This window comes from Grammomys surdaster, unplaced genomic scaffold (genome assembly GCF_004785775.1).
Source record: "Grammomys surdaster isolate TR1022 unplaced genomic scaffold, NIH_TR_1.0 126039, whole genome shotgun sequence".
Lineage (NCBI taxonomy): Eukaryota > Metazoa > Chordata > Mammalia > Rodentia > Muridae > Grammomys > Grammomys surdaster.
The window spans coordinates 2142535-2148994 of record NW_021620852.1 but is presented as its reverse complement, the minus strand read 5'-3'; positions in this window follow the sequence as shown (position 1 = coordinate 2148994).

Genomic DNA, 6460 nt, shown 5'->3' with positions numbered 1-6460 from the left:
AATTACTAGTCTCCAGACTTTAAAATGTCTAAAGCTAAGCTCCTAAACCTCCCCACTTCTGTGTAAGTGCCCTCTTAGTTAATGGCCACAGCAAGGAACGTTGCCCAAGTCATTACCATGAGCTGTGCATTCAGTTCCTCATCCGTGGACTTAGCATGTAATGTTACGGGGGGAGAGTGAGTGAGATTGTTTTTGGAATCATTCTTTTTTTTTTTAATCTTTTTTTTCCTTTTTTTTATTTAATTTTTTTTGAACATGATATGCTTTTTTATAGCATGTTTTACAAGGGGAGGGGGTAAGAGGGGTCAGGTGGTAGAAAAGTACAGAATCTTCTTGGCATGTGCCTTGAAACATGTCATGGTCTATACAGTACACTGCCTTGAATTATGATCTATCTGCTATTCTTCAGAAGATATGGTACACTGCTTGAGTTATGGTCTCCCTGCTATTCTTCAGAAGATATGGTACACTGCTTTGAGTCTATCTGTAGTTGCCAAGCAGGATCTTGCAGTTGCCAAGCTTCAGGGGACATTGTGCAGGTGGGGAAAGGTAGAGGGTGAGGGTAAGGGCGAGGGTCCTGGCTTCTGGCATCTCCCCCTTCTCTGTTTAGTTAGAGAAGGTGTCTTATGATCAATCCCAACTATGTGAGTTTTGAATTTGGATGTCTAATTATGGGGGGTCTTAGACAAGTTCACAACCCCAAAACATTGATGTGAGACGAGTCACATCGATGGTCGGAGGCTTTAGGCTGTCGACGATGGGCAATGTCAAGGGACCCCGAGGTGGGTGAAAGGAGGGTGAGAGCCCTGTCTTAGGCCATGTAGGCTGCACCCACTCCCAGCACCATGCACTCCTTTTCGGCTGCATTGGGTGGGCCCCTGGGAAGTGGACCTACAATAATCCCATCATTGGGCTAACTCACAGCCATCCTAGTCCCTTGTAAATGTTCAAGTTACCAACCATTTGTCAGTTTGGGGTGTAATATTGTCATAAAGGAAGGCTCCCCAATGTTAGCGGTTTTGGAATCATTCTTGGCACAATAACAGTTTTCTGAAATACCATGTACATGTTGAAGTCATTGTTGAGACTATGGTCTTTACCCTTGACCTCATTCCCCACTCCCAACCTTGATTTTTAAGCTATGTCAATCAATATGATCTTAGCTTTACCAATTCTATGGTGACCTCCCTGGGACAAGCTCTTACCATGTTAGTCTGAATTATTTTCTTGGCACAAGGTTGTTTTCTAGCTTTCATTATTGACTCCTTTACAGTCTGCTTCTGTTTGTTTTCAATACTACTATTTTTTTTTGAGGTAGAGTCTTTGAATGTAGTTCTAGGTGGCCTTTAACTCATGATCCTCATGTTCCCGCCTCCACAAGCCATACTTCAATCCTGTTTCTTATGCTGATTCAACTCAGGCATGATAGCATGGTTTTTTTTCTAGGGCAAGGAACAGGTTTGTCAATACAAGAATGGAGGAGAAAGCAAGGCTAGGCCTGGGGAAGACCATGGCGCTGGGCAAAGATGGCATAGAAAGTATAGATAACTAGGAGCCAAGGAGATGGTGAGCAGTTTAGAAATTTTGTCTGAATTACAATAAGTACAACATGAACTCCCAGCCACTTGGAAATGACCCTAGGATGAAGAAAATGGGAAACACAACTCCAGAAAGGGCTCTATAGGCAAGACTGATAACCTTGAACACTGATGAGTTAAAAAAATGGGCTTTATAGTCTGACTTCATCGTCATTAGCTTTAATGTTAGGAAGCCTGAGCATATTTTGACTGACATGACATTTCTGAACTTGATGATATGTGGAGATGACCACATTAATAACATTGAACTGATTTTCTCCTAGAAAATGATGGGATGGCTTGTGCTATTGGAAAGTCTTGAGCATGGATAGATGTGGTTAGGATACGGGAGAGAGATTGGGGGATAGAGTGAGGTGGTGATGGGTAGCATTTTGAGATAGCCTAGCTATCCTAGAACTCACTGTTTAGTCTAGGCTGACTTTAAAAATCACAACAGTTGTTAGCCTCCAAAGTGCTGGGATTATGGATGTGACCCACAATGTCTGGAATTTTCTCTCTCTCTTCCCCTCTCCTCTCCTCCCCTTTGATAGGGTCAGGATTGCAAACAAAACAAATGTATAATTTTAAAGAGTTATTTTGCTTACTCAGTTTAAAATATCACACTAAGAGAAAGATACTTCAAGACAAACTACTCACTGGGACCCTGACTCCCATCTTTACTGGCTCACTGTTGCCCTTTCTGCTTCACTGGTCTGCTTACTGGCACCATTCCAGTCCCTATGTTGACCTGGCTTTGTCTCATCTTGTAGCTCATTGCTTCTTGCCAATTTCAAGGATTCAGTACCCCTTCTCTGGTGATTTGAGGGAGCTTTTCTCATTGTGGCAGTCATATATATCATATATACTATATGCTAAAGAGGCCAAGATGAATTGTTCATGAAGATGGGAAGATGGGAAGATGGGAAGATGGGCCTGGTCCACGTTAAGACTTCCTATGAATCAGTTCTACATTGTCTCCAATAAATCAATCATTAGTGCTGGGTCATTTATTGTGGCCTGCAGGTGCTTCCATTGTCCCCAAAGCTCATTAAGAGCAGTGCCTTCTCCCCAGGTGCTAAGAGCGTGAAGCTCCTGCCAGAGCATGGTCCCCACCCAGAGTCTCCCTGGACTGACAGATTCTCTCATTCACAGTGGCTCACGACTCCCTCATCCTTGATTAGTGAACCTGGAGGAGTTTTTAAATCCCAGTGTTTTGTAGGGTGGAGCTGTGGGGAGACTCCTCTTCCCCAGATCATAATGCTTGGCTCTCTGAGGAAGGCTTCTTCTCCATGCCTCTGTTGTTAAGTAACACTAGTTGAAATTCACTTTCCTCCAATTTTTCAGTATCCTCTACCTTGTGACTTTGCATCTATAGTTAACCCAAGCATTAAAATCTTTCTGAATCTTAAACTAAAGCATTAATTCCAGAAGAGAATTCTGATGCATCTACTTGGACAGGTGTCACCCCTATGCATCATCAGAAATGCCTCCCCCAACACAACTTGCATCTTTTTTTGGATAATAGATCTGGAGACATAAAACACAGGTAGGATGTAGTATCTTCCTTCCTCTCATCAAGTTGCATTGATGTGAGGCTCCAGACAGAGAGGCACTGGATTCTGTTTCCATGGCAACTGCTTCACTGCCTAGGGGAAAAACAGGACAGCAATTGAAGTCTGTGCTAATGGCAGCCCTAAAAATAATCAGTAATGTGTTGAAATCAAGTGGAAAGACCCAGGAAATAATAGATAAGAATTGAACCTCTGCAATGTGGGGCTGAACAGTCACATGCTGGTTAAATCTTGTTGCAAATGTCTTGTGTTCCAAGGTGTACAAGGACAGTTGGTGATGAGGGTATTTTGGAGGATAATTGGTCATTCTTTTATTGAATCACTCATTTGGGTAACTACTAAGTAAGCAGGAGCCTTTGGTCAGCAGTGGCTCTGATTCTGGACTCTCACGGTTTTATGTGGTCAAGAGACAAGACAAAGAAAAGATTATTAAAGATACTGTGTTTGCTGCCCAGTAGCTATTCTAAAAATTTCCACTGGGTATTTGTGAGGTTGACCATAGCTAGTTCCAGGGACAATTCAAAACAATTTATAGATTTTATTAGTTTAGTAAAGGCCATGCAACTACGGTGGATGCCTGCCTGGTATTCCTATTTGTGGTGACTGAGCTCTGCTCAAAGCTCAGAAATCTTGTTTGGTGCTTGGAGAATGTTTATAATCTTTGTTTAATCTGAACATGAAAAAAGGATACATTTAATATCTGTCACTCCTGGCAGCTACTTTGTGATTGAAGGGAAAGGAAGCTTGAGAATGAAAACAGCTCTCAGGCAAGGAAAATGTTACAGAGTTACAGAGATGGGCTGGAATGATGGGTTGGTGGTAACAAGTACTGGCTGCTCTTCTACGTGACTCAACTCCCAGCATCCACAGATGCCTTACGACCAACCATCTGCAGCTTCAGTTGTAGGGGATTTGATACCCTCTTCTGGAATCCGTTGGCACCAGGCATGCACCCGGTACACAGAGATACATCCAGGGAAAATACTTATATACATAAAATAAATCACCAAAAAATGAGAGAAAATGAAAGAGAAACATAATGGAACTTGACTGAACTGCATGGAAGCTTCTAGATAACCCTTTGTGACTGTCAGCAAAATTATTTTTGTAGAAGCTTGGATAGAGATTTCTTATTTTCTGTTGCTTGAAATTAAACAAACATTTCATCCTGTTAACTGCCAGAGAATAACTTCCTCCATATGAAAAGAGAATTCATGTTCAACTTTTCTGTAGCCTTGGCTTCTGATGGTCTCATTCTCCAGAATTGGTGGTCCTAGCAAAATGGATCAGGCCTTGTGGAAAGGTAGATAGGCAGACAGACAGGCAGGCAGACAGGAAGACAGACAGACAGACAGACAGACAGACCAGACAGTAAGACAGACAGACAGACAGACAGACAGACAGACCAGACAGTAAGACAGACAGACAGACAGACAGACAGACAGACCAGACAGTAAGACAGACAGACCAGACAGTAAGACAGACAGACAGACAGACAGACACACACACACACACACACACTTACAGAGACTTGGTTTCAAATGCTCCTCAGTTACACTGTACCTTTGAGTTTGGTGTACAGATGGCCATTCTGGCCTAGAGGTCACTCCTTCTAGGGCTTAGTGATGTGTCTAGGTCGAATGCATGGTGAACATGAGCTAATAACATTATTCTAAACTTACCTGGCCACCAAGAAAAGCTGTTAGTGGGACTAATCTGGTATCTGAACCTTTTTTTTTTGATCCAAGGAGAATCTTTTTGTGTATATGTGTGCCTGTGCGGAAGGAGCATGTGTGTGTGGGCATGGGTGGGCTGGCTCTAGAGCCAGAATTCTCTGTGGGCTTAATTAATCCTAGGAAAAAAAATCTTTTAAAATAGAAGTCAGAGCAAGTTGTAGCACTGACACGGAGTGACAGAAGGGTAGGTGAGAACAAAAGGAGAATTTCTAGGTTTTAAGTAAAAAAAAAAAAAAAAAAAAAAACCCAAAACCTGCAGTCAACTGTCTTTTAGCTAAAATATCAAAATCATTACTACGTAAAATTTTATCAAAGAATACAAAGTCAAAGCATACCAGATAAATACCAACACTGTTTCAGGCAATTAATCAATAATATTAACAATTTATTAAATTTTTGAACTGATGTTTATGTTATATATCAACTTAAAAATCTGCAGTATATTTTGGGTTATTTTTCTAAGTATTTTCCTTATTATATTTTTGCTGTACTACTGAAATGAGGTCACCCATACTAAATACTTGTCTGCCTTTTGCTTGAGTAGGACATTGTCTTCCTCCTGTGAGTAGGCCTTTCTCCAACATTTTCCTTCAGTCTATAGGAAGAAAGAACATGCTGGAGGGCCTGCTTATTTTATTATTATTATTATTACTATTATTATTATTATTATTATTATTATTATTATTATTTAAAAACCCCAGTAATAAGAGCCATCCTCCTACCTCTGCCTCCTGAGTGCAGGATTAAAGATATATGCCACCACACTCAGGTATCTTCCTTTCTGAATGCTGCTTTGTTCTCTCAAATTGGTTGACACAGTGACCTCCCTTAGCAGCTGAGATCAAAGCTCATGGCTGGATGACTAGAGAACAGATATTCCCATTGGAAGTTCCATGAAAAAACAGAGTAATCCAAGGTTGAGCCACGTTTCTTGCTGTGGAGCAACAGACATAACAGTGAATGAGATCTAGATCTGCCAAGGCTGAGTCATGTGGGCATCCTCTCATCATTCCAGGGTGCTGGGGTTCTGTTTCTAGAATAAAAGAGGAGGACAGCAGGCAGACGGAGTTAGATGGCCCTGTCTGTGAAGTTCTCAGCTCCTTTCTCTTCTGTAGCCAAGCTTCTTTCAGAAGATAGAGCACTGGAGTAGGTGTTGTGTAGATCGCCACAGAAATAATTGCAGGTCTCACAAAGAAGGGAAAAACAGTGGTCCTGTGCCCACATGCCTGAAGAGAATGGAAATAGATGAACAGTCTTGGGTATAAGAAGTTCTTGAAGTCCAGTCTCAGATGGATTTTTAACACTGTGTGATCCTGAACACGTGACTCAACATTCCTTCTCACCTCCATTATGTTAGGTCAACAGAAAGTACTTTAAACAGTTTATTTTTAATGTGGCAACATGGTCTGATAGTTCTGCTGACATAATAACAAAGTTAAATGATGAGAAGTTTTGTATCATGAAGAGATCACTTAGTTTGTACCTAGAAGCTCTGGCTGTGGTCATCTTCTGTCTGACATGGACAGTCTTGTGTGACTGTGACTATGTGCTGTATGACTGTAGCCATGTCCTGTGT